The following is a 26,506-nucleotide window of genomic DNA, read 5'->3' on the forward strand; positions in this document are numbered from 1 at the left end:
GTTCTCTCTTAACCTACTGTTGTCCGCAGGTGCCCTTTAATCTAGAAGGCTATGCAGTTTAGACTTCAATATCAACAAAGCACATTCATTTTTATATGCCACAAAATAAGAAACTTACTAATATTTTAAAAATATGTATAGAAAACCATTTAAATACAACTTTGTGATAATGGAGAATTTCCATAGTCTAATTTCCATGTTATTCTTGTAGAAGTTGCTATTTCAACATATCCACAGATAGACCATCAAAGCAATAAAACCAACCATCACCACTTTACTTTCCATCTTAAAATAAATACAATGCATTGGTTCTCAGGTAGAAGAGCAGTAAGGGTTAGGCAATGGGAGTAAGTGACTTGTCCAGGGTCACATAGCTAAGAAGTGTCTAAGGTCATATTTGAACCCAGGACTTCCCCATCCCCAGGATTAACTTTCTATCTACTGAACTATCTAGCTTGTCCCCAGAGAGGCTTTTTAAAATCATTTACTTTTCATGTTTCTTATTCTGGATGCCCCATATGACACTAATTGAGAGTACTGGACTGGGACTCAGGAAGATGTTGATGGTGACAATAGCATTTGCATAGCATTTTTTAGAACAATAAGAACACAGAACATTTATTGATTGAGTTTATTGTCTTATCTGAGTGTGATTTGTGCTTCTCAAAACAGTTACAAAAATAACACCTAAGATCATCGATCACAGATCCCTACAACAGATGTAATGATAACAAAAAAGTTTGAAATATTGTGAAACGGAGACACAATGTGAGCATTTACTATTGGGAAAAATGACTCTGATAGAATTGCTCAACAAAGAGTCGGTAAAAACATTCAATTTTCAAAAAATGCAATTATCAAAAGCTCAATAAAGTGAAGTGCAATAAAATGAAGTATGCTTGTTTAGCATTTGAGAGTTTGCAAAGTCTTTTACAAATATTGCCTCATTTGAGCTTCATGGCAATGCTGGAAGGAAGATCTGATAACTTTATAACTTCCATTTTTACAAGTAAGGAAATTAAGACAAAAAGAAGTTAAGTGACTTTTCCAGGGTTACATGGCTAGTATCTTAGAGAGGATTAGAATTAGTGTCTTCATGACTCCAAGTCCAAGTCCTTTATCCAGTGGATAACGATCCACTGTCCCTCTTAAATGAATGAAGGAAAACCAAACCATGGTCTCCTCACTGCCAAATGACCTTGTGAAAGTACTTCCATTTTTGGTTCTCAGATTCTTTTGTAAGATAAGGAGATAGAATGATTTACTTTCCAGTTGAAAGTAATAGCCAGTTGGGCAAGACCACACTCCCATCTCACCTCTGACTATCTTTGTGTCTGACCTTTACACTGACCACTGAGCTTCAGTCTCTTTACCTGTCAATCATGGAGGGCCCAATGGGTAGGGCTTGCCTCCCAGAGATATTAGGAAGATCAAAATCAGGGGCTCTTTGTTAAAGATTTTTGGAAATGTTGAAATCCTGTGGTAGAAAGAACAAGAAGAAAACCTTATGTTTTTAAAGCCCTTTACAACCTGACTTTTCTACTCATGTCTTTTTATTGATTCTTCCACTTCATGCACCAGGATCATGTCACACTGGTATTCCTATCGTTCCTTAGATATGACATGTCATCTCATGACTATGTGCATTTTTATTGGTCGTTTCCCAACCTGAGATGCTATGCCTCTCCAGCTCTATCTCCTGGCTTCCTTCCAATTCTTACCTTAAATTCCACTTCCTGAAGGAGGCTTTTCTGGACCTCCACTTACCTCAAAGTCCCTTCCCTTTGAGATCACCTTCTATTCCCATGTGATATAGAGAGATAGTTGTTGGATTTATGCAGAACTGAAATTTATCCATCATCTTCTTGGATATAAGCCTTCGCATCTTTTTTTGGCCTTGGCAGCACTTGTACTAGGTAGAGAGACCTTAAGTCCTCTGATAGAGCAAGGCTCCTGAAGACAACATCTCTGCTGGGCTTCAAGACCTGTACTGCCCTCAGACACTCTGGCCTTTCTATGTCTTGATGCTTTTGAGTGACATAGTCCTAACCTCACCATAACCATATTCTCTTCTCATCTTTCTTGATTTATCTGAGGATATTCAATATGTGGGCTTTAATGTTCACTCTACCACCCAGAGAGGCTTACTTTTTTAACTCATGCTCTAACTAACATTTGATCCTCATCTTTCTAAGAGCCACATGGTCTCCATGGGGAGCTCTATGATTCCTCTTTTGGAAACTGTCTCTACGACCCCAGCTTCTTCCAGTTTTCTGGAGCAGGCTTGGCATCTCTTTTGGTTTCAAGGCTGACAATTGCTAGGTGTGATGACACATGGCAGAAATACCTATTTGGGGGGTTGAGGGAAGGGAGGAGAAAGACTGGCAGATCACTGGAACTTGAAATTTCTCAGCTATAATGGGGGCTGGGGAGGGGAAGAGGGGGAAGCAAACTGAGCCAGTTGGAAAAAGAGCATATAAAGTTTCTTTGCAAATCTGCAGTGGACCCATGAATGGCCCTTATACTTCCAGTCTTGGGGAAATAGGAAGACTCAAACAGCAAACCTCAGTCTCACAAACAACAAAATACCTGGTCTCTACTCTAAAATTCTATTTCTACCTAGCTTTGCTCACTGACCAAGCAGAAACAAAATATGCTAACTGTCCTTCATAAAGAGGTGCTTTAGATACTTTGAGCACTTTGATAAGTCCTCTTCTGAAGAATTATTTGTTGTTCAATTCTGTCCAAAATTTTGTGACCACATTTGGGGTTTTCAAGGCAAAGATACTAGAGTGGATTGCCGTTCCCTCCCCCAGATTATTTTACCAATGAGGAAATTGAGACAAACAGCATTAAGTGACTTGCCCACGGTCACATAGCTAGTAAATGTTTAAGGCTGGATTTGAACTCAGGAAGAGGAGTCTTTCTAACTTCAGGCCCAGCATTCTACCCACTTCACCACTTAGTAGCTGAAGAGTTATTTTATACATCTTTTAAAAGAATTCTTCTCTTCTTAAGTCTCCTTCAACATTATTATCCATCAACCGACTGACATTGAAAAAAGCTGCTATTATGTGCCAAGCCTTGTGTTAATCATTGGGAATATAAAAAAGGCAAAAGACTGTGTCTGCCATCAAGGAGCTAACAAGCTAATGAGGGAAATAGCATGCAAACACACACATATATACACACAAAGCAAATTATAGATGGGATAGATAGAAAAGAATTAACACAGGGAAGACACAAGAATGAAGAGGGGTTAGGAAAGGTTTCCTGTAGAGGATGAGATTTTAGTTGGGATTTGAAGGAGGCAGGGAAGACAGGTAGAGATGAGGATGAAGCCATTCCAAGCATGGGGGACAGATAGAGAAAATGGCCAGAGCTGAACGATGGAAGGTCTTGTTCATGGAACAGACAAGAAGTCAGAGATGAGGAATAAGGCTTAAGAAGCTTGTTAAAGATAGAGGGTGGCTAGGCTGTAAAGGTTTTGCAAGCCAAATAGAATATTTTGTATTTGATCCCAGGGCATTACGGAGCCACTAGAGTTTACTGAGTAAGATAATGGCTTGGTCAGACCTTTGCTTTAGGAAAAGGACTTTAATGGCTGAATGGAGGACAGAATGAAGTGGGAAAAAGACTTGTGGTAGGCACATCCAGCAGCCAATTATAGTAATAGTCCAGGAGTGAGGCAATGAGGATAACATTAAGATTCAGTGTATAAGATGAGGCAACTCGGTGGCTTAGTGGATAAAGTGCTGGTCCTGGAGTTGGAAGGATCCAAGTCCAAATCCATCCTCAGACACTTATTGGCTGTGTGACCCTGGGCAGTCACTTACCCTCTGTTTGTTTGCCTCACTCCACTGGAGAAGGAAATGACAAACCACTCCATTATCTTTGCCATGAAGACTCTATTGACAACATTAGCATGCTATGGTCTATGAGGTCATAAAGAACTGGACATGAATAAAAAACTGAAGAGCAACAACAATAGGTACAATATCATCTTATGAATACAAGAGTGAGCATGGCATAGTGATAGCCAGCCTCTAAAGCTTGGAAGCACTGGGTTCAAACCCCATCTCTAATACATAATATCTGTGTGACCTCTGGTAAGTCATTCAGCTTCTCAAGTGTCTCAAGAAATCACTTAAAGATTAGCAGTTACAGAGTGGTGTTGCCATAGGGAATTTCTTTATGTGGAAGTTCCCTAAGGCTACCATACAATCCACATTTAGGGGGAAATGAAAAACATAGTCCCTGCCTTCAAGAAGTTTATAGTCTAATCTGTGTATACAGTTTTTCTTCATTTTAGATAATAAGATCCTGGAGAAAAGGGAAGATTTCACATTTTTCTTTCTACCTGCCTCCCTCAGAAGTGACTCCATACACAGGTCAGAGCACGTAGTTAATAAATAAATGTTGTTGTTTGTTGTCTGAATTAGTGAGGTCAAAGAGTGATCATGATGACAGACATGATTCAGCAATATAACAAGATAAAAGAAAACATTAAAAGCTACTGTATTAAGATGAATAAAAAGGTGGAGGACTATGGATGTGGAATATGGCTTTACCAGTCTGTTGTACTTACTTGTTCTTCTTTTTAAGAAGGGAAGTTTTGGGGTAGGTGTAGGGAGTAATATCAGAAAACATCATATATTAAGACGATATCAAAATCCAAATAATAATACTATCTATGTCTGAAATGGGAAAGGGAAATCATAATAACAGGTCATTGGTAAAAGACATTACATAAAAGCTATCCTTATGAATCAAGACTTCTTAATCAATGAATATTATACAAGGAAATGTGGGAAAGTTGAACACAAAGCCATAGGCTGCAAAATCTAGCACTTATCCTGAATGTCCAGAAAGACACCAGGCGGAAAGAATCATTGGAATCTTCATCAATGGATCACTTCATATCACAGAACCCAGGGCATTCTCGAGAACTCAATAGGCAAACTGCCCTGGAGCCAGCACATTCCCAGATAAAGCTGATGCCCACAATCTCCCTGGCATATAACACTGATCCATATTTTTTTTAATTAACAACAGAGGTTTTAAAAGATGTCATCATCCTGAAAATACATCATAGCCAAACTATGGGCAAGGAAAAATTCAAAAGTCAGAGAACTAGTGGAATAAATCAAAAATCTGTGAAAACAGCATGAGGCATGTGTTATCTTGTTGGCTACTTGAAGGTGTCCCAAAGATGCTTTCATAGAGCCTGCACTGAATGGGGTTATATCCCAATATGTTTGCTTTAATCCACATTGAACATAGAAGAAAGTACTATAGTTTGTCCCAGGGCTATTTCTATGTGAACTCTTGAACATAAGATGGAAAGAATGGGTATGATGATTGAAGTCAATGATGATGACAATAATCAAGGCATGTTGCCACCCCTGGCTACTCCTGTAAGATCTTTTGGATATGCAACCAACCTCCTCATGTATCTTATCTACGCACCACCATGCTCTATTTAGTAGTCATCTCAATTCCTACCAACACAGTTTTACTACATCCAATTACTTCCTACATACAGTAATGATAAGAAAAATTTTCCACTCAAAAAGGGTCATTTCCTCACAATTATAGACTTGGCACTTCATGCTGTTATTTTTTATGTATATACCTCAAAACAGATTATCTGTATTAAGGGTATAGATTATGGACTGCCTATACCTCTCTCATCTCTAGGACTTAGTGCCAAGACATGAAGAAGAGTAGCCAATTAATGAAAGTTAGCTATTAATGATGAATTTAAACAAAACTTTAGCCACTGCTGCTATACTATCATCTTTGAGCCTAACACAAAGTATGAAGCTTGACCAAGTCCACTGCATTTTCAGTGATAATAAGTGTAGAGCTCTGTAGATATGTAAGAAAGGCTACTGTATTTCTTTAGACAAGTTTTGGTATTAATATATAATGATGCCTCCATTTGTTCACGAAAGTAAACCTTCTGACAGGTAGGAGCCAAAACTGCCCTTTACCATTTCGAAGAATATCTTTCTGACCAGTGTGAGGAATACAAAGTTTTCTAAATCAAGAGAGGTGACTAAAAATGGGAAGGCATTCCTTAGCAGGTAGCGTAGGTCTCTGACAATGGAGGTCATCTTCAAATGGAGGCCAGGTTTGAAGAACATTGGATTTCCAAACTTGTGCCAGGGATCCACCTATATTATCTTGGAGATCTTCTCTGATTCTTTGTTCTGTGAGCTACCATGCATCTTGGCTTCCTCATTTTCCAGGGTCAAGGATAGATAAAAATATTCATAGAAGCATGGAATTAAAGGAACACAGATGTAGAGTTGGCCATCTATAAAACTCCCTCTTTCTACCAATGAAGAAACACAAGGAATTGCCATGGTTTGTCCAAGGTCATCCAGGGAGCAACAGCCAGATATGGGATTTGAGCCCAAGTCTTTTGAGTACAGAGTGAAGACATTTTTCATGGTACTGCTTTGCCTTTCTTTGATTTCCTCTCTACTGAGTCCTTTCAAAAGGAAACCTTTTCTAAAATCTCTCCTTCCCTCCCAATCCCTATTAATTCCTTGAATGAATTTGAAGAATGGTACAACAAACATAAAACTATTTGCAGAGGGGGCTCATATGTGAAACTGTGCATAGGGGCTGGATTTGGAGCCCACTAAAATTAGATTTGGGCAGCCAGAGAGTGCAGTGGATAGCATGTCAGGCCTGGAATCAGGAAGATTTGAATTCAAACCCAGCGTCAAACACTCTCTGTGTGACCCTGGGCAAGTCACTTAAAACCTAATTGTCTCAGGTCCTCATCTATAAAATTCAGAACACTAGAGAAGGAAACAGCATACCACCATGGTATCTTTGCCAAGTAAACCCCAGGGATTTTGTTCATGGTGTCACAAGGGGTCAGACCTGACTCAACAACTTGGACAACAAGAAAAGCTGTATTTAAATCCCCCCTTGCTTGAATTTTATTTATTAAAGATTCACTATCTGCTTGGTACTAAGTACTTTTACACTACTGAATAAGTGAATAATTACTTGCAATCAAGGAAGAGTATCATCATCATTATTGTCGTCATCATTTCACAAGGAAGATTTTGAGCAGTTTCCTTGTATGTTTAATTGAGGATGGATCTTCTATTATAGATGCATATGATCAGAAGAACCCAATAAGAAACAAATCTAGAGCATGTACAAAATGGACTCAACATAGGAGGCCATAAGCTACTTTTCATATTCCTAGGAAAACCCTTCTATATTTTCTCTTAAACATGACAGATTTTAGAAATAGGATCGTTGATGGGATTGCTCTTGTAAAAAAACTAGAATGATTTGATTACCAATTCTACAAAACTTCTCTACACTGGAGATGTAATCTACAGCCAATCAATGGAGTGTATTATTCATAGGGCTAAAGACTGATTTATCTGGGATATGAAGGTATGAGAAAACTCTGAAAAAGATGAGGTCTTTATTTTTGGAGCCACGGACCTTGTCAAAAATTTCTGGAAGAATCAGATTGTTGTTTTTTTTTTTTCCTGCACTTTTTCTACATTCTTTTTAATACCAAAATAACAGCTATAACAAAAATATAAAAATAAAATAAAATCATAAAACTTCAACAAACAAAAATCAAATACTAGTTGATTTTATATAAATAGCATGATATATTCAGAGTGAGGCAAAAGTCATGGGACTGATGAATACCTGATTTGTAACTTCCATTTGTGATAGTTTAAGTTTTTAAGTTCTCTTTTTTTGAGTTAAAATATGAAACTTGTAAATTATTCTACTGTGTTGTAATGAATACAAGGGCTAAAAGGTCAGGAAGACCAAAATGTAAATTCTACCTAAGACATTAACTAGTTCGGTGATCCTGGACTTTAGTTTCCTCAGAAGTAGAATTAGGGGGTGAGACTTAATTAATAGTTGCTCAGGCCCTTTTAGACTGTGGATGGATGATCTTAGAACCCTACATATCCAGTGGATAGTAAGGATTGTTCTCTTTGTTTTGGAGGCAATTTAATTCCATTAGTATGTTCTAAATTTCAATGAAAAGGAAACAATCATAAGATCTAGAAGCTAGTAAGGGTTCAAAGTCATTTAGCCCAATCTTCACATTTTACAGAGTTGGAAATTAAATACTAGATAGGTTAGGTGATTTATTTCCTGGAGATCAGAGAGTGAGTAAATGGTAGAGATGGAATTTGAAGTCAAGTTCTGAGATTCTAGTTTTAGCATCATTTCCATAGTAGCATACCTTAGAGCTAGAAATGACATCTGAGGTCACTTAGTCCAAATCTTTTATTTTACAGATGAGGCTCAGATGTGAAGTGACTACCTTAAGTCAAAATGGGTAGGAAGTAGCAGAGCCAGTATTTGAAGCCCAGCCTTCTGGCTTCAGATTGATTATTTTTTCCCCCATGAAACGATCTTTCCCCCTCAGTTCAGGAACTATTTGAACAGCAAAACAAACAAAAATCACTCTTTTGGTGAAATTTCTTAAAGTTGTGCTGGCCCCAATCATCTCGAAGACTTCCTTGCTCCTCTAACAAACAAGCTTGTCTCTGCTCTGTTTTCTCAACACTGCCCATGCTTTTAGTCTGTGGTCCTGCTATCCCAGGACAACTCCTTCTAATGGCATCCAACGTTCATTCTGGTTTTCAAACTAGCTATTAAGGCATATACACATCCGGAAATTGTAAATAATTTTAACAGGACATGTTTCCCACCTCAAAAGTGGGATAATATTCATAGCCTACCTATGCCCTGAGGGTGTTCTAAGGCTTAATGAGTTAATGTTTGTAAGATACTTTGATTTCCTCAGACAAAGAGCCCTATATAAGTACAAAGTATCATTATTATCATTAGTATCATTATTATTATTATCCAACCACCTACTGACCCTTTGGAGATGTACACAACAGAACAACAAAGGCCCTGAAGAACAACTACATTTTTCATCTGAAGATTTTTCATAGGTCAAGTAACTTCTCTAAAGTATTTCAAAAACTTCTTTTAAAGGCTGACTTTCTATGTGAGAGAACACCATGCAAGACATCCAGCCCGGAGTGCCACTTAACACTATTCCCTTATAAAGGCAACAAAAGGGAATTCCTGGGCACGTATTATAAATTCACAATCCAAAACACTACAGGCAAAATTCTGCTCATAGGTCTACAGACTCACCTGTAAAGCTGGGAGATCCACTTCTGTAGGTGGCACTTTGGGGAATCAATCCCATTCCCTTATAGCTGTTCCTTGTACAGAACTCCTATCCATCCTCATGATAAGGAGGGGGGGAAAGGGCCAAAGGGCCCGTGTATATTTTTTCATTGTGGATATGCATATAGGCATACCTGTTTATTATCCGTGATATGAAAAAGCCAAATTTAGATTGGGCTGATGGTAGAGTTTTGCTGCTATTGATTCGTAAATCTACCCTCATGGTTAAGAGCCTTATTTTAGTTCTCAGGAGAACAAATGAGCTCTACTTCAGATAATAATAGCCTGAAAGGTACACTAGGATGTCACTTCGCATCATGGACAGAACTAATGTGCCTGGAGAAAGAGGAATGCCCTGTGAGAAACAAAGAGACACCAAACGAGGCAATTTCCACTAACACAGGACCTAAGCCCAATCTCTGTAGAGTGAGGCATCAAATGTGGCTCTTATAAACACCTTATAGGGAAAAGAAGGAGAACCTTATTCTCACTGTGCTATCATTTATTTTTATCAGAATCTATTCTTCAAAAAATGCCAACAAATGCTATTATTTTTTTGCCTTTTACAAAAGGATAAAGTGAGGCACAAGTACCTTTAAAATTTACTCAGTGGCCTTTTGAAAGTATACACTAAGGTACAGAGACACAAAAGTATACAAAACCACAAACACACACATTTCTGTGTATATTTATATATACATAAATATCACACATATGTATATAATAAATCTAGAAAAGCCACTTGATTAAACAGTAATCCATGGAAAAGATCAAATCAAAAGTATCCAAGATAATGCATTGGTCCTTAGTGAATTGTTAAAATACTTAAAAAGTTCCTGAACCTAAAGAGTTAACTCCCCTGCCCTTTTTTTAAAAGTCCCATATAATTTCCTTTTATCATAAAACAATGCATTTATTATTTTCTGTATATCTGTTAAAGGGCATGGCCTTCTGAGTGGAAAACAAAACAGAGCTCAGTCACATGTTTATTTGCTTCAGCTACTCCCTTTCCCTTCTGATAAATAATCAAACGTGCCATCCAGAAAAAACAAACTCAGCGAGCTGGGAAATTTGATGGTCATCAAATAGACTGAGATACCAAGAAAAGCAGCCCACTGTTCCCACAGTGAGTTTGGTGCCCCACACCTACACTACCATCTGAGTAAATACCTTCAGTCACTCTTTCCATTTTCCCCTTGCAATTACTCCTACTGTTAAACAAATTGTCCTTAAGGCAGTTGCAAACACCATTTTTTTCCCTTACAAAGTAGAACAACTTATAAACATGAAAAAGGCAGCCTAGAAAAATATATGTTTGTATACGCACACATACATGTCTGTATTAGATATGTAAACAGAAACAAAATATGTATTATATATGTATAAAATTTTATTGTAATTGAGATGAGGCTTGGCTGACTATATTGCCTGATTTTCCTGCTTGTTCTAAGAGATGCTCCCATGTAGCACCCTATTTTTAAGTCTGGGTAGCGAGAGAAAAGCTTTAGAACAGTTCTCCCAAGATCAAGATGGTAATCTTTCCACATCTCCTCCACTCTCTGACCAGTAAACAGTGAGCAGAAATGATAACTTGATGGATGTTTTACTGAAGGGTCCCCACCCCCCTGGGGAGAGGAAGAGGTCTAAGATTAATGAGACAGTAAAGATCAAGAAAATAATTCCTAACTATTTAGTGTTAATCCCTTCATTTCAATAGGAAAAAATCATAGCAGTTGCATCTCCCCTTTTGCTACAGAGGAAAGCTCTCCCATGGTAAGTCCACTTGTCTTTACCTGCCATGGCAATTATTAACAATGAAACATTTGAAAAGAATCCTGTAACATGAAAGTTAACAACCATCACAGAAAGTAAGCATGGCTTTTCCTTCCCTTTTGTAGCAGCCTCCGTTTAAACAATAGTAATATGAATGAGATAATGGCTATGCTTGTTTCAGCACTCTGATTTTTATTGGCATGAAATTGGTACAAATATTATCAAGCCCAGTTCGCAAATGATGACGGTGCCATGATGCAAACACCAGGGAAGGGCAGTGTTACAGCTAAAGATCCTCCAATCTCACCACCCCCTAACTCTGAGCCCCGACCCCCATCAATTGTTACTACGTTCACTTTCTACTTGTGACAATGCAAAAGAAGTCCACAGAGAACACACACACACACACACACACACACACACACACATACACACGTATGCACGTACACAAACACAAACACACATGAGGCTCTCATCTAAATTCTGAGTCCGAAATCAATGTAAGTAAGAACAAACAACTGCTTACTTAACTGATACTCCAGAGAATCATTGGAAAGCAACAGTGAAGTGAACAGGAGTTAGAAAGAGCCAGTTTTCTTTTCAATTCTGTAAAATGCCTTTGATGGGCAAAAAAAAAAAGCAGTAAACAAATGGAATCATCTCATTTTGCTCTGAAAGCTGTAAAGAAAGGAAACCTTCCTTCCCTGAAAGCAAGACCTTCACAGAGGAAGATAGCAAGTTTCAAAGTTTAACCAAAGCCCAATGTTCCCTTTTCTCTGAACACTTACAGAGAAAATGAAGACTTTGACGGGGTGAGCTCTGACTGTCTTTAGATTTCCGTCTTCTTGCTGTAGATGTGTTCTGGCTGTTTCTGTGAAGCGGGGGTTGGAGAATGGTAAAAAGATGTTTGAATAAACAGGAAGTGCCGGGCTGCTGGAGCACACACTGAAGTGAAAACACCCTGGAACATTGCCCTTTCTAGCCAACAAGAGGCTTGCCTCCACAGTAGCAATGCCTTCGAAATGACAAAGAAACCACAAGAATCCCTCAAGTAATTCTCCTCTTTCAAAGTTGAAAGAGCCGTTGGAGCTGGCAGGTAATTTCAAAGTGGCATCAAGCACTTAAAGAAATCTATTAATTCTAATTCGGCACATATCTAAATCACTTCAGGTCTACAAGCAGCAACATACCTAACTAATTATGCCCTAACTGGACCAACAGACAAACAGCAACCAAATACTCCAGCTCCCTTCTGCAGACAGACACACGTCTTCAGCGTCTCTCTCAGGGAACCTGCACTCCCCAAACCATTTTTGTCTACACAGGCAAAGTGGGATTTCTTTAATTTTTTCTTTCTTTCTTTTTTTTTTTTTGAGATGCTGCAGAGTTTGGTGGCGCGGTCGGTATCCCATATGCTCCTTAAAGGACCTGTGCATCTCCCTGCATTTGGGGGACGTCTATTTGCTCGTTCATGGAATTCTTTTGTACAAAAATGAATCCTCTCTGATTTTTTTCCTTCTAGACAGCAAACCAAAGTATTTATTTATCTTGAGGTGACCAGCTCCCCTCCTTGGGCTCTGCTTTCCCCACCCTGAACTAATTATTAAAGTCCTATCTTGTGCCACATGGATGGTGACATGCCCGATACAGTAAAGGAAGCCAGCCCAGGCACAGTAAGGCAGCTTGGAAGAATATGAACAGTCGACCAGCCACAGTCAAGGGAGGTGAGGGTGGGGGTGGGGGGGAGCCAGAGAACCAGGATTCCTGCAGAAAATGTACTGCTGTTGTGGTAACTAACGTGCGGCTGCCACTGAAGGGACTGATTTGTTATTTAGCATGGAGTCTTGGACTGTCTGTCATTCTGGGTGCTAATGCTCTGCTAAAATAACTCATTGGGAGCTGTCAGTGGGATGTTTACACAGGCCCCAATCTTTTCTTCATAGAAGGAAATTTTTTTACTGGAATTCATCTTCTTTTGATCTCACATTCAAAGCAACAGCAGCTTGATAGACATTCAAGTCTGAAAGCAAATCCAGACGCTGAAGATAAACCGCCAGAGTATGACAGGCAGGAGCATCTAAAGCTTATAAAATGAAGAGAACAGCATGTCGTCTGAGTATTACAATAGCAGAAATCAAGAGACATATTAGGTGGAACTGATCAGCCACAAAAACAGTTCAAAAGGCAGATCATAGAAACAGAAGACTAGGCGAGGGGGAAAAATAGGAAATATCTGCTTTACAGAGAGGCATCCCCTTCATTCCGAGTACCACAAGGTTTCCGCTCCAGCATGTAAACTTGGGGTGGGGGGAGCAGAGAAGGAGGAGATCCAATGTGAATGTTCCACTCAAACTCCGTTCTTCCAATTATAAGCAATTCAATTAATTTGTTAACAACCCCTTTCCATCAAGTGTTTCCAAGAAAATGAAAGGGTAGTGCCTTACCTTGCTTAGCACCCCCAATACTGCAATTTATTACCATCACCTGTCTCTCCTAGTTTTAATGAAGTATCCAAAGGAATAACACTCAGGGCACTATGGGAAAGAGGCATTCAGGAAAAATAGCATCTCTCATCCTGAGGTCTCTAAGTAGTTTTAGACTACAGATGAGGGACAAGAGGGGAACGTTAAGAGGCTCAATTCTCAAAAATGGCTAGTGATTACATGGACATTAAAGCTCTATCCTCTCCCTCAAAACTAGAAAAAGTACCAGCTCCTGAGATGATTTCAGTCTCACTGATCTGCATCCAGCAACCAGGAGCTGTTGATTTTTTTTTTTTAAGCAGACTGGTGAAATGTGTAAAGGAATAATCACAAAAAAACTTTCGAAGAGAATGCATACATTTTTCATTTAAAAATAAGCCTCTTATTTTAATTAAAGTCAGTACATATCATGAAAAAGTAATTCTCAAACAATTTTGTACTTAGAGCTGTTTGTTAACAAACACTGAATGAACAGGCAGTGTCAGGTTAAAGGGCAGCAGAATTCCACATTATCATTTCGCCTGCGGGTTATTTCTGATTAAGGACACCCTCTGGGACAGGAAAGCAAGATCTTCTTTTACAGCAAGCATGGCTTTTAAAATTAGCCTTTTTCTGCATAATAAACCAACAGGAAAAATGTGGATTTAAAATGTATTAACTAATTTAAAGAGTTGTAATCAGTTTAGGGTTTGCCTTCTGCAAAACCCAGGTTCCTGTGTAGCTGTTACAAATGTAAAAATGCAGACTGGATTTTAAAAACTGCTTCAGAAAGTCACCTTCTGTCATGCTTATGCAGCTATCTAATGTGCTAAAGGCTGATTATTTATCTTTACACTGTACTAGTTTAATCTGTTAAGGTCAACACTAATCTGTGCCAACCTTTTAAGAAATAGCAGCCTTCAAAGACTTGCTGTGAGAATCACCAAACTAAATACAGGATGTCACCGTAATGGATACATTTACCTGAACTGGTGAGATTTACTATGTAAACACGGAAGAGAAATTCCCATATAAATTAGAAAACACATCATTTCTGTCTATGGAGAAGATGCTGTCACCAACATGTGGGCAAGATGATTAACATCACTTTGTTTCACGGGACCATTTAAAAACCAGGTTTTCATTTACATGCCATGTATATACAGAGCTCAATTACTGAAATGAAATGTTTGCTGTTTTTTTCCCCCCTCATGGGAAATCGCAAGTTTGGATATCAACTGAAAGCCTCCCAGTCATCTCCTCAAATGGCGGTGGTTTTTAAAATGCAGGCCATTGGTTAGTGGCCATTGCCAGTAGCCACAGCACACAACCGTCTCTCCCTTCCCTCTCGGATTTCTTCTGGACTTGAATGTCACCGTAGACCTTGAATGTGAAATGGCTTCACGCTAATTGCTCTAATTTCTGGAAGATGTGCAGGCAGGTGAAACCCGATCCCCTCGGCCCTTGTGGAGCCCAAGAACGAACGACCCCGGAATGTTTACACAGTGGTTTGATTTTAATAGACAGGAGGGCTGGGTTTCAGACAGCAAAAACACAGCTAATAGGTGACCTCTTAATGTAGTCCTTCTTGAAAAAAAAAGGAAAAAGAAAAACACAACAAAATACAATTTCATGTGGTAAAAGGTGACGTCCTGTACGCCAAGGTTATCTGCTTGACTTTTTGAGTGAGCACACATTACGTTGCACCTGACATTTATACCCGAAACTCTACACCGACTTTTTTTTTTTAACTTAAAAAAAAAAGCACTTTATATGTCAGTCACCTTACAAACAGATTATGGCTGTATGGGATTTCCTAGTAAGTGCACTCATTTGAATTTTAAATTGAATCGTTTTTCACTTCCATCTTACTACCTGTCCCTAGCATCTTGTAAGAAATGTTAAAATTCCCACCCCCCCCAATGGTGGGGGAGCCTTCTCCCTTGTTCTTTTGACTTGTTTCTGGTCCCTCACCTATGGCATCCTCAGCCTTGGGTGAAATGTAAAGGGGCAAATCCCCTGTCCCCAGCTGACTGATCATTAAGGGTCTTTAGCTCTCTCATGGAACTGGACAGGTTACATATGGCTTTCCTGCTATCTTGTTCTTTCCCATCCCCCAGTAGATTGAACCTCTGACTGGGGTACCACTCTCCCAGGATTCTCCTTTGTTTCTGGTCTACTGCTTAGCCCAGTGCCTGGCACACAGTAGGTACTAAGAAAATGATTGATTGATTTGATATCTCCCTGAGGTTCAAATAAATCTTGGGACAATGGAATTGAAGGGCAGTATTCTGATGTCTGAATGGAATGTGAGTGACTAAGGCTGAGCTTTTAATGCTTCCCTATCCTTTGTAAGTGTGCTTATCATACTGAGCATAATCTAGCATGATGTTTGGAAATTTTGGTATTTAAGGACTGTCTTATCTCACCTCCCTCTCCTAAATCTCAACCCCTCCCAGGCAGTTGTCCCTCCCCACCCTTTGCTCTGTTGTATATGGTGACTGTGGAGAGCAGGTAAGGGGCTGAAATATTCAAAAGGGTGGATGAGAGAGAGAACTGCATCACTTGATGTCTCCATAGCTTTTGGTAGGAGCCAAAGAGGTCCAGTGATTGCCCTGAAAGAGTTGGCTACTGAATATATTTCCCAAAGCTATAGGTAAATTTAGGAAAATTAGAAAAGGATAAAGATGAACACAGGTCAAAGATTCAAAGTATTGAGCACGTGGGAACATCAAAAAGAAAATATGCAGCAGAGATCAAGACTAGAGTTATACAAGTAGGACTAACATTTGGGGGTTTGCTCCAGTTTAGTTTAGTTTAGTTGTTTTTTTTGTTTTGTTTTTTTTTTGGCCCTGAGTAGAAAGCAAAGAGTCATGGTGTATGTAGACAGCAGAGCATAAAATGCAATTAAGTATTTTAATAAGTAAATTAAATGAGTAAATTTCTTCAGGGGAGGAGAAAATGAAATTACATTCAGACAAAGCTGAGTTAAAACAATATGTATTTATTTGTGTGTGTGTGAGAACAAGAAATGAATTAACACCCAACAAAAGGATAAAGCAACCCAAGTAAATAGCTGTCAGATGATTTTCTCAAAGAGAAACCTGAAAACCATTGAGTTCAATTCAAGGTAGAAGGTAAGCTCACTGAAGGCAGAGACTGTTTCGTGTTTGTCTTTGTATCCCAGTGCCTAGTACTCAATAGGTGCTCAGTATATGTTTGTGCTTAAAGGCACAGTACAACTGAACGATGCAAATCAATATTAATGTATTCTAGCAGGGATCCTTCCCCCTTTTGGGTCCTGGATCTCTTTGGACATCTGGGGCAGGCTGTGGATGCCTTCTCAGAAAAATGCATTTAAATAGATCAAATGAAATATATAGGCTGACAAAGGAAGGCAAAGACAATTTGACAATCTGACAAAGAAAATTCCTTTCAAATACAGTTATCAATATATACATATCTTCATGCTTATATATGTATGTGTTTTTAGGGAATCTAGTTTAAGAATTCTTATACTAAAGCATTTATTTTTAGAATAGCATCTTTAACATGGGGATAATAAGGGGCAGCTAGTGGCTTAGTGGATAGACTGCTAAGTCTGGAGATGGGTGATCCTAGGTTCAAATCTGGACTCGGATACTTCCTAACTCTATGAAACTGGACAAGACACTTAACCCCAATTTGGATTGTCTAGACCTTATTGTTGTTCTGTCCTGAACTGATATTTAGTATTGATTCTAAGAGAAGAAGGTAAGAGTTTTTTTTTTTAATAAGTAAGGATAGGACAGTAGGCTTTTATTAAAGGCTTACTGCCTGGATGAATAAAGAAAGCACTTTCTAAAATGTAATGTGCTATGTATATGACAACTATTATTATTATAATAATGATTATTATTAAATTATCATCATCAATGTTCTTTCCCATGGCCCTTTGATACAAAGAGTCACCTGGCCCATTAATAACCAACCTTGAAAGAAGATGAATAAAAGATTATTATTCCAATTTATTTTTATTCCATTTGGAATTATTATTCCAATTCCAAATTCCAATCTAGAAGATTTTACCTGGCATGAAAGCTACTTGTGTTGCCTTTCTATTGAAAGGTGTTATACCCCAAAAGACATATAAAATACCCCCACAAATAACTGTTGTTATGATCTATAATGCTTCCCAATCAACTAAGTTTTTCTCTCTTCTCCTCTCCCTTGCAAAAAAGAAAAATTAATTAAATTAAAAAGTTTGGAATAAGGAAACAAAAAATCCTGTCTACAGAGAGATTTAGTATAAACTAGTTCAAGGCAGTGGTAGGAACACTGAGTGGTGAAGGTAAACATGGTTGCCCCCCTCCACCCCCACCGCCTGGTTCCCCTCGAAAGCTCTCTAGGCAGTCAGTGCCTGGTACCAAAGCCTGCCCTGCACGTTTGGGAGGTCAGCACAGCTATGCTAAACTGACAGGTTCAGTTTACAGCAGGCCAGGACTTTGTTTGGATATACTGGCCTTGCTCACCGCCAGCTTAACAACAGATGGCTAGAAAACTTTCATTATGTTGCATAGGGCTGAACTGCAAACAATCCAGAAAACTGTGAAAAGTTTAACTCCCTCCAAACCAGTGAAACAGAAGAGTTCACACACATGTGCCAGTCTGGCTCTAGTGGAAGGCCTGGGATGTGCAAGAAGGATTCTCAGGGCTGAATTAACTCTCGATTGGATGATTAATGAAACCTACACAAAAACCCTTGGATGTAAAAAGAGAATTTGCGATTTGACAAGGTCAGATGAATAAAGGCAACATTCCCCTAGCAAAAGTGCCCATGACAGGATGGAATCTTTTTATTTTCACTTTTCAAAGCCTAGAACTTTAAAGAAGTGGCATAAATTGCCTTTCTTATTTTATTTTCCTGAAATATAATTTAAGAGGTTTCCCTCTCCTACAAAGACAGAATCTTCCTTAGCAGAATTCTCAAGTTCCCTTCCTGCTTTCCCCTCTGGAAGAATGGAAGAGCCAGCTGAATATTCTAACTCTAACACCCAGATTTAAATATGATTTATCCAAATCTGTATATAATTTAAATATTCATTAAATTGATTCAATCCATATGAACCCTAATATCTCCTAATGCTCTGAGACAGGTTATAAACGCACCTTCAAAGGTTTAATTCAATTGGCAATCTTATAGGTCTCATCACTAGAAATGTATTATTTTTATACTATTCAGGAAATGAACAAATCTGTTTTCCACAAATGTATTTTAGAAGCTACCCTTTTCTGTTATTGAAAGAAAATTGTGTTTATTACTCCTTTAGCACAGTGTAAACTCATAAACGTCAACAGAGAGTACAAGGAAAACTGTCAACTAAATATTGTTTCCTTCATGAGCTGTTCTTCCAAGTCAATTACGCCTTTCAACTTCTGGGGCATTGTATGATAAACTAGCAGTAAAAATCATTCACATTAATATACCATGGTGCCTTGCCTGCAAAAGGTAATTAAAGAAGTAAATGACTCATAAGAATAGACATATTAGCTGCAAAATGAAAGGCAACTTAGCTGCCACATGAAAATATGTACCATTAAGATACTGCATTTTCATATTCCTGTAATCAGCTCCAGTAGACTAATGCTTATTTAATCCAGTTCTCGGCTAAGTCCATCAACAACTGTTTTTTGCTGTTTTCTCCTTGACTGAACATTATGAGTGCAGGTTTGGAATAAATACTGCAATAAGATTTTTGCATACTCAATTGAAGAACAGGTTTTTACATTTTAAAATCTATTTTTTTCTCTCTTTCTCACAGAAATACAACATAGAAGATGACTAGGAAATATTTTCCTGGCTAGACAAGGCTCTTAAACAACAGTACATTTTAGGGAACGGATCTTGGTTTTAACATTCACAATTTCTGATTCATACCAGTATTAGCATACGAGAAAACGATGCCATGTCTTCACTTGCCAAATGTCCTATTCTTCACTTAAGAAACATCCCCTTTTGTTAATAATGTCTTCCATTAGTATTGGTAAGATGAGGACCATTTATCTTGACTCACTGACCAAAGTGGAAGGAAAGAAATGGGGTGGATCCCCACAATGTTACAGGATTGAGTCTGCAAATAATAAAATCAAGGGGGTAGCTACCAGATTAGCTGAAACGTGCCAGAAGAGGCCTTGACAAACCCTCAAACCAGCTACACGACTTTCCAGATTGCTGACTTTTGCGCTACATCTCTTCTGACCAAGATATTACTCTTTGTAGAATTTTATTTTTCCCTTTCTAGGCACCATATAGGAGTACTTTATTAAGGGGATTCATTTTGCTTCCTTCTCCCAACAGAAAAAAACAGGGAGCTTGTCTCAGAGGCAAGGTCCACCTGGCCAAGAAGAACGAGTCCATATTCAACAATCTTAATATTACTGAGGACCCCAGAGTTCTCAAGTTTCCTTGGAGGTTTGCGAAAGGCCTATTTCACACTTTAAAAAAACCAGGCTCCAAGCCTGCCACAGATGTGGGCATGCAAGCCTTTTAAAACAATTTAGCCTTTTTGGCTTCCAAAGTTCTGCCATTTCTCTGATAGGCATAGCCAGCAGAGGAATTAAGTATTCCTCCCTTTGCCTTTAAAAGTAAAGACCTTCTCTGAAACATTAATATATTTACATTTTATCATGTTTGCCAACAATTCATCTGTTTTTATCAGAATCTAAACCTCCCTGGCTGGCATCCACTAAATTAGCAAAGGAGCTGTAAGAGATATGCGACCTGACTTTGAAAGTCCTAAGCTTTCATCACAGGAAAAGTTCTAGATTTCTTTACTGGGTGTGTATTCTCCATTTTCCTCTTCCTGTGGGTGTGTAAACCATCTCTTTGGCTCTTAAACTGATGAGTAGCCAGTTCTCTCAAGGACAGTTCAGGATGGGAGGACTACCCTGTAAATACAAGCCTTTGGTTTATTTATCTTTTAACAGTCCTCAAGATTGCAAGAGACTTACAGATTTCAACTCAATCTTTTTTTTTTGTAATGTATTATTGCCTCACCATTTGTGCAGACACCACTTGGAACCACAATTAATGAGCTCTAGTCCTTTTTCTAATTAAGGAACAAAGGTTCTTGTGTGCAGAGTATAGAGTGACACTGTCTAGAGAACACACATTTAAATAGGAGTAAATGCTTCTAATTGTCTTAAAATGGGATTTTTAATATTTAGGAACATAATAGGATCGAGAAATTAGAGCATTTCCAACATCATTTACAAATAAGCCTTTACAAAATATTGTTAGCTGATAATAATGCATCATTATAAATAATGGAAAGTTATGAATGCCAGGCATGTAACCTTTGTATTCACACGATTAACCTGTGTGCATTGATACAATGATACATGAATTAGTTTAAATTTTTTTAAAAAAGCAAACCCCTGCAAAAAGCAAAAAGCAAGAAAGCAGCAACTCCAGCTTGAAATTCCTTAGACTATAGTAGATTAGGATTCAAACATGTAATTAAGAAAGATAACCTTGCTTTATGCAGTAATTAGGGCTATTAGAAATAGGATACTCTCTCTTAAAAGTGCTACAAATATACCACAGTACTAAATAACCTGCCTTGCTTGGAAAGTAGACTTGCTATCAAGGGCAAAGCTGCTATACACTGAGGAAACACGAAATGACAGACGGGTGTTCGAGTCCATTAGCTGCTATGTGATAGGAGCACATTCACTAACACACGACCTGTGAAAAATCTGAGATCTCTTTAAATCTTTGAATTGGATTGCGGCATTAATTCTTAAGAACTGCAATCCTTCAACCAAGTCAAATTACCCTCATTAACAGTGGAAAAACTGCCTCTGCAATAAGTTTTTTAAAAAAAGATATTTATTACCTATAATCACTTTCATGTACTTCACCTGGGAGTGTGACAAACTGGTACAACAACTTGGAACAATGCACCACTGTTAATGTGGAGAGGACCAGAATGTCATCGCTAAAGACACTGACACATATCACCAGTGAATTTCATGTTCTCCTCCTCCCCTTCATCCTCAGTAGCCATATGATGGAGGCATGCCCATTTTACAGGTTAGGAAAATACAGGCAGGGGGAAATTAAGCTTCAGTTTGCAGAGGTAATTATGGAAAGAGTTGGAAATGGAACTCAAGTCTCTGGATTTCCTGACTCTATCCTCTTTACATTAGAATGGCATCGGAAATATGCAGCCAAAAGTTTTGCTTGTAGAAAATACAGGAGCTTCCCTCAAGTTCAAGGTGGTGAATGGATCAGTGCAATGAAAAGAGGAGCCGGGTTTCATCAGCAGGCGTGATGCTGCTGAAAGGAAACTTGCCTCCATTCTGCCAGCACTCTACTGCCTATTACTATTCAAGATACCTAGTGACAAAGAACCAAAATACATGCCATTTCATAACAATTTCCCCCAAACGTAAATCGTTCTATTTTCACTTGTTACTATCTAAGATAATTCCATAAATACCCACAGTGTTAAAACAAAACTCTATGGATTTCAAACATCGCTCAGTACTTAGCTAGAAACAAGCTCTCCATCTCTCTAGTCACTGTTTCTCTGTACTTTAGATCTGAGAGATTTAGTTACAACGCTGCTCACTACAATAAATAAATAACCAAACAGCTACGTTCAGGAAAGGACAAAAGACTCCTCTGCAAAGGGAGGTGAACCTTTTTTTTGGGGGGGGGTTCTTTGGAGAGTGAAATGTTCAAACTCTTAATAACTCATGCTTCTACCAGCTAAGAAAATGATGTTCTCAGGAATGAGACCAAGACATTGCAAGTACTTTCTAAATAAATAACATTCAGGATTAAAGAAGAGATGCAGTGGGATGGGCAAGGGAAGAGGAAGAGAGGATAGGATATGGGCTATCAGAAAAGGAATAGATTTTAAGTCTGAAGCCTAGGATCAAAGTCCTGTCTTCACTTAAAAGGTAGATGCAAGGAAAATAACTCATCTCATAGAATCCCAGTTTCCCCATCTATAAAAAGTGATGACACTTGTTCTGCCTCCTAAAAGGACTGTTATGAGGGTCAAATCATTTAAGGTATATGAATGTTCCTAAAATTGAAAGGGGCATAAAATTACTTTCACTATTTGTGGAGATCTGGAGGGAGAAGAAGGACTGGGTGGAGATTTCATTGGTAGAGGGAATTCTGCTTTAAGGAAGCATCTTGCATCAATGCAACATATATGCAGGCACCAGGTAGTCAGGGTTGTTACTTTGTCATACCACAGGCCTTTCTGATTGAAGCCATCTGTTTTCACTGGGCTAGACTTCTAATTTGTGTATTCCTTCTTCTTCCTCCTCCTCTTCCTCTTAATACTCCTGCTACTACTTCTACTATTGTTATTATTATTATTATTATTACTGCTGCTGTGCCACTACCACTACTAAATTCTTTTCAATACTATTTATTAACCACATTTTATACAATTTAAAATCAAGCACCTACACTACAAAGTTAAGACCTGGGGAGCAAAGAGATGAAAAACAACAGTTTCTGTCTTGGGAGAGTTTATGCTTTAAGAGGAGAGACAGAACTCCTACATAAAGAAATATGAATAAGCTAGAATGTGATAGGAACAAAGGAGAAATCTATTAAAACTATGTCTAAAATGATGTGTATGATAATAATTTAATTTATTATACACAGTATCCCATTTTCCAACCACATCTTATCACAGAAAGTTTGTTAGCACCAGGAAAATTATACTGAAAGGACAATTCTTTCAAAAGCCCCTTAAGTACAGAGGGAAGACCCTCAGTGTCTCTAGCTTCCCCCTCATAGTCCCAGCTCTTAGAATAGTACTAAGTGCACTATAAATGTTAAATAAATGCTTAGTGATGGACTGATGATACATGTTCAGTGATCATACAGAAGGCAGCTAACTGTTGCAGTGGATCGAGTCCTAGATCTGGAATTAGAAGGATCTAAATTCAGATTCTGCCTCATACACCTACCAGCTGTGTGACCATAAGCAAATCATTTAATTCACAACTGCCTCATTTTCCTCATGTGTAAAATGGGGATAATAATAGTATCTACCTCCTAGGGTTATTTTGAGGATGAAATTAGAATACTATTTGTGAAACACTTTGTAGATCACCTCCTTCAACTCTACTACTCCTCTGGTAAAATCATTTTTTTTCTGTGATAGTCAACATGGCTACCCCGTCCCCACTAAATCCTGCCTTCATTGAACATAAACAGATCCCCCATTTTAAATTAGTGATATATTGAAAACTCCAAGATAGCTGTGAATTTGAGTATAATTTTCACCAAGAAGATAGATCAAAACTGTTCCATACCTTAATAAATGTCTCAGTCAGTTACTCAATAACAACTGCAAGGGAAAAAGTCTAAGACAAAGTCTGAATGAAGACCGAAGCAAATCATTCTTTATTTCTTCCATGAATTTTTCTCTATTGGAAGCAATATGTGTTTTGTTTCACAACATGATGAATATGGAAATATGTATTGATGATAATATATGTACAAGCTCTATCATATTGTCTTGCCTTCTTCAGGTGGGGTAACGGGTTAGGGGGAGGAGGATATAGGCGTTGGCAAAAGCAAAAAAAACACACAAGTGATTATTATTTGTCAGGCACTGGGCTAAGAATTGCAGATACAAAGAAAGACCAAAAGAGTCCCTGCCCTTATACTGCTCACATTCTCGAGGGAGAGAGCCAAACAAACAAAATTATGTGCATACAAGATGGACACAGAATCAACTAGAGGCAATCTCAGAGGGAAAGCACTAGCAGTGGTGTAGGACAGGGAGTCATGAAAGGTTGGGTCTGAGCTGAGTCTGGAAGGAAGCCAGAAGGGCAGATGACGCAGTAGAGCATTGCAGCTAGATAAATGGCCTGGGGTCTTGTGTGAAGAACAGCTGATGTCTCAGAATCTTCAAGCTCATGGAGCTGAGTAATGTGCAAGAAGACTGGGAAGGGGTTTGAAGAGCTTTAAAAGCCAAGGAAAAGAGTCTATGTTAGATTTCGGAGGGAGTTGGGAGCCCTAGAATTCACTGGTAAGGGAAGTGGCATGATGAGACCTTCAGAAGAACACTTGGACAGCTAAGTAGCTGGATAGAGACTAATAAGAAGGCTAAAGTAATAATTAAGAAATGAATTGATAAGGGTTAGGTCAGTACCAGAGTGATAAGAGTAAGGAGCATATACAAGAGATATTTTGAAGGCAGAAATGATAGAACTTGGTTACTACTGGGAATTGGGGGTGAGAGTTAGTGAAGGGTCCAGGATGACATTTAGGTTGAAAGCTTACATGACAGGGAGAATGGTGGTGACCTCCACAGTGACAGAAAATTTGGAAGAAGGTAAGATTTTGGGGAGAGTGTGAGAAGGGAGGAAATAAAGAGTTCTGCTTTGGACACACAGAGCTTAAGATGCCAATTGGACATCCAGTTTGGGATGTCTAATAATCGTAGATGTGAGACTGGATGTCTGAAGAGACAAGAGTTGGATAAATACAGCTGAAAATCATCTGCATAGAGATGGTAATAATAAATATGTAGCAGAGGTGATGGAGAAGGAGCAGCCAGATAATTCCATGAAGATAGTATCTCAGACATAAGAAGTTAGAATAAGACTTGGTCCTGTCAGTCACTGTGTGATCCTCCTATTCTTCTCTGTTTGCTAGGCAGGTGTTTAACGGGGGTTCTGATGAAAATGTGTGATTGCAGCAAATCTTTTAGCAACAAGCAGTAGAGTTGACCTTGCTCTTTACACCAAAACATGCATCTACACAGAAAGTCTAAGGAGAGAAATCATGAAGAAAAAACAAAGTAAGAAGTAACACTAAACAGAGAAGATGAAACAGAGAGGGAGTCAATTTAAAATTCTTTTAGACAACAGAGTTTACTCAGTTGAATATGATTCAAAAGTTAGCATGTAGGTTACAAATTAGTTTTTTTTAATCATAATGAGTTGGTAAATCTCAACCTACTCGTGTGAAAATATATCATGTATAATCCCTCCATGAAAACAAACTGAAATGACAGTGTATAAATATTAACAGTAAAGAAAAGTGAAAAACCACACTTTAACGTCTGTTTCTACTCAAATTTCTATTACTTGGGATATCATGTTAACTTTTGATATTTTATTTAAGAATTTACCTTCCCCCCAAAAAACCCCACTTAAAACATTATCCTAAGAGTCAAGAAAACAGCTGCTTTCCAACGCAATTTTTTAGTCGACTTCTCATAGTTTCCTTCACAACAATGATGATGGAAACACTATGTACACATATTCTGTTCTCTTTTTTTAGTTTATACCCATTACTTCACTATTGTAGGGAACTCTGGGTTTCGAAGTTCTCCTTCCAAATGCAGAAGAGCACCCGCCCGGAAACTTACACTGTCCAAGAGCTGTCTGAGGCCCCTAAGTGTTAATCGACTGGTCTTGTCCCAAAGCCCATATGTTAATTTAGAAATCAATTAACAAGCAATGTTTCTTAATCTGCTACTATGTGCCAGGAACTAGGGATATGAAAAAAAAAAAAACTCATTCTTTTTTTTCTGGTCAAGAGGTCAGTTCTCCATAACCTAAACCATTCTATGTCCCAGGTGTGTTTGTATATACCCCCCCCACACACACAAACACACTCCCACACACACACACACACACAGACAAACACCCTGAAAACTTCAAATGAACTAGAATTTCATCAGTGTCACTGACTCAGAGGATTGGCAAAATTTAGAACTAGAAGAGATCTCAGAAATCATCTCATCCCTTCATTTTATAGGTAAGGCAATTAGGACCCAGAGAGGATGAGTGACTTATCTAAAGGGTTAGAAGTCACTAAAGGATAGGCTTTCAACACTAGTTATTCTTAATACAGTATACTTTCCATTGGTCCTCCATTTGATGCAGGTTGTCAGCCATTTATGACTTATTCCTTGGTATTTTAGAGGGTCTATATCCAAACAATTTAATCACTCAACTTGGAAATGGGGTTCTGGGTGTGTGTGTATGCGCATAGAGAAGCATGCATATTTGTGTGTATATTT

General features: G+C 38.4%; 1 protein-coding gene and 1 long non-coding RNA gene across 20 annotated transcripts in view; one reads left to right on the forward strand and one right to left on the reverse strand.

Annotated features, from left to right (window-relative positions):
* FOXP1 (forkhead box P1) overlaps positions 1–26,506 on the reverse strand; it is a 661,259-nt gene that overhangs the window by 186,226 nt on the left and 448,527 nt on the right. Inside the window, exon 1 of one of the 19 annotated variants that reach the window (XM_056804420.1) lies at positions 11,778–18,287. The exons of 17 other annotated variants lie outside the window; for them this stretch is intronic. The gene's annotated coding sequence lies outside the window, so the exon portion shown is untranslated. Of the gene's footprint in view, positions 1–11,777; positions 18,288–26,506 lie in introns of those variants that run through there. One more of the 19 variants, XM_056804419.1, reaches the window with a different exon arrangement.
* Positions 3,992–19,333, forward strand: LOC107649693 (uncharacterized). Its single transcript, XR_001623814.2, has 3 exons — positions 3,992–4,109; positions 4,297–4,391; positions 19,253–19,333. It is a non-coding gene; the product is annotated as an uncharacterized LOC107649693 (long non-coding RNA).

The sequence above is a fragment of the Monodelphis domestica genome, chromosome 7 (assembly GCF_027887165.1).
Source record: "Monodelphis domestica isolate mMonDom1 chromosome 7, mMonDom1.pri, whole genome shotgun sequence".
NCBI lineage: Eukaryota > Metazoa > Chordata > Mammalia > Didelphimorphia > Didelphidae > Monodelphis > Monodelphis domestica.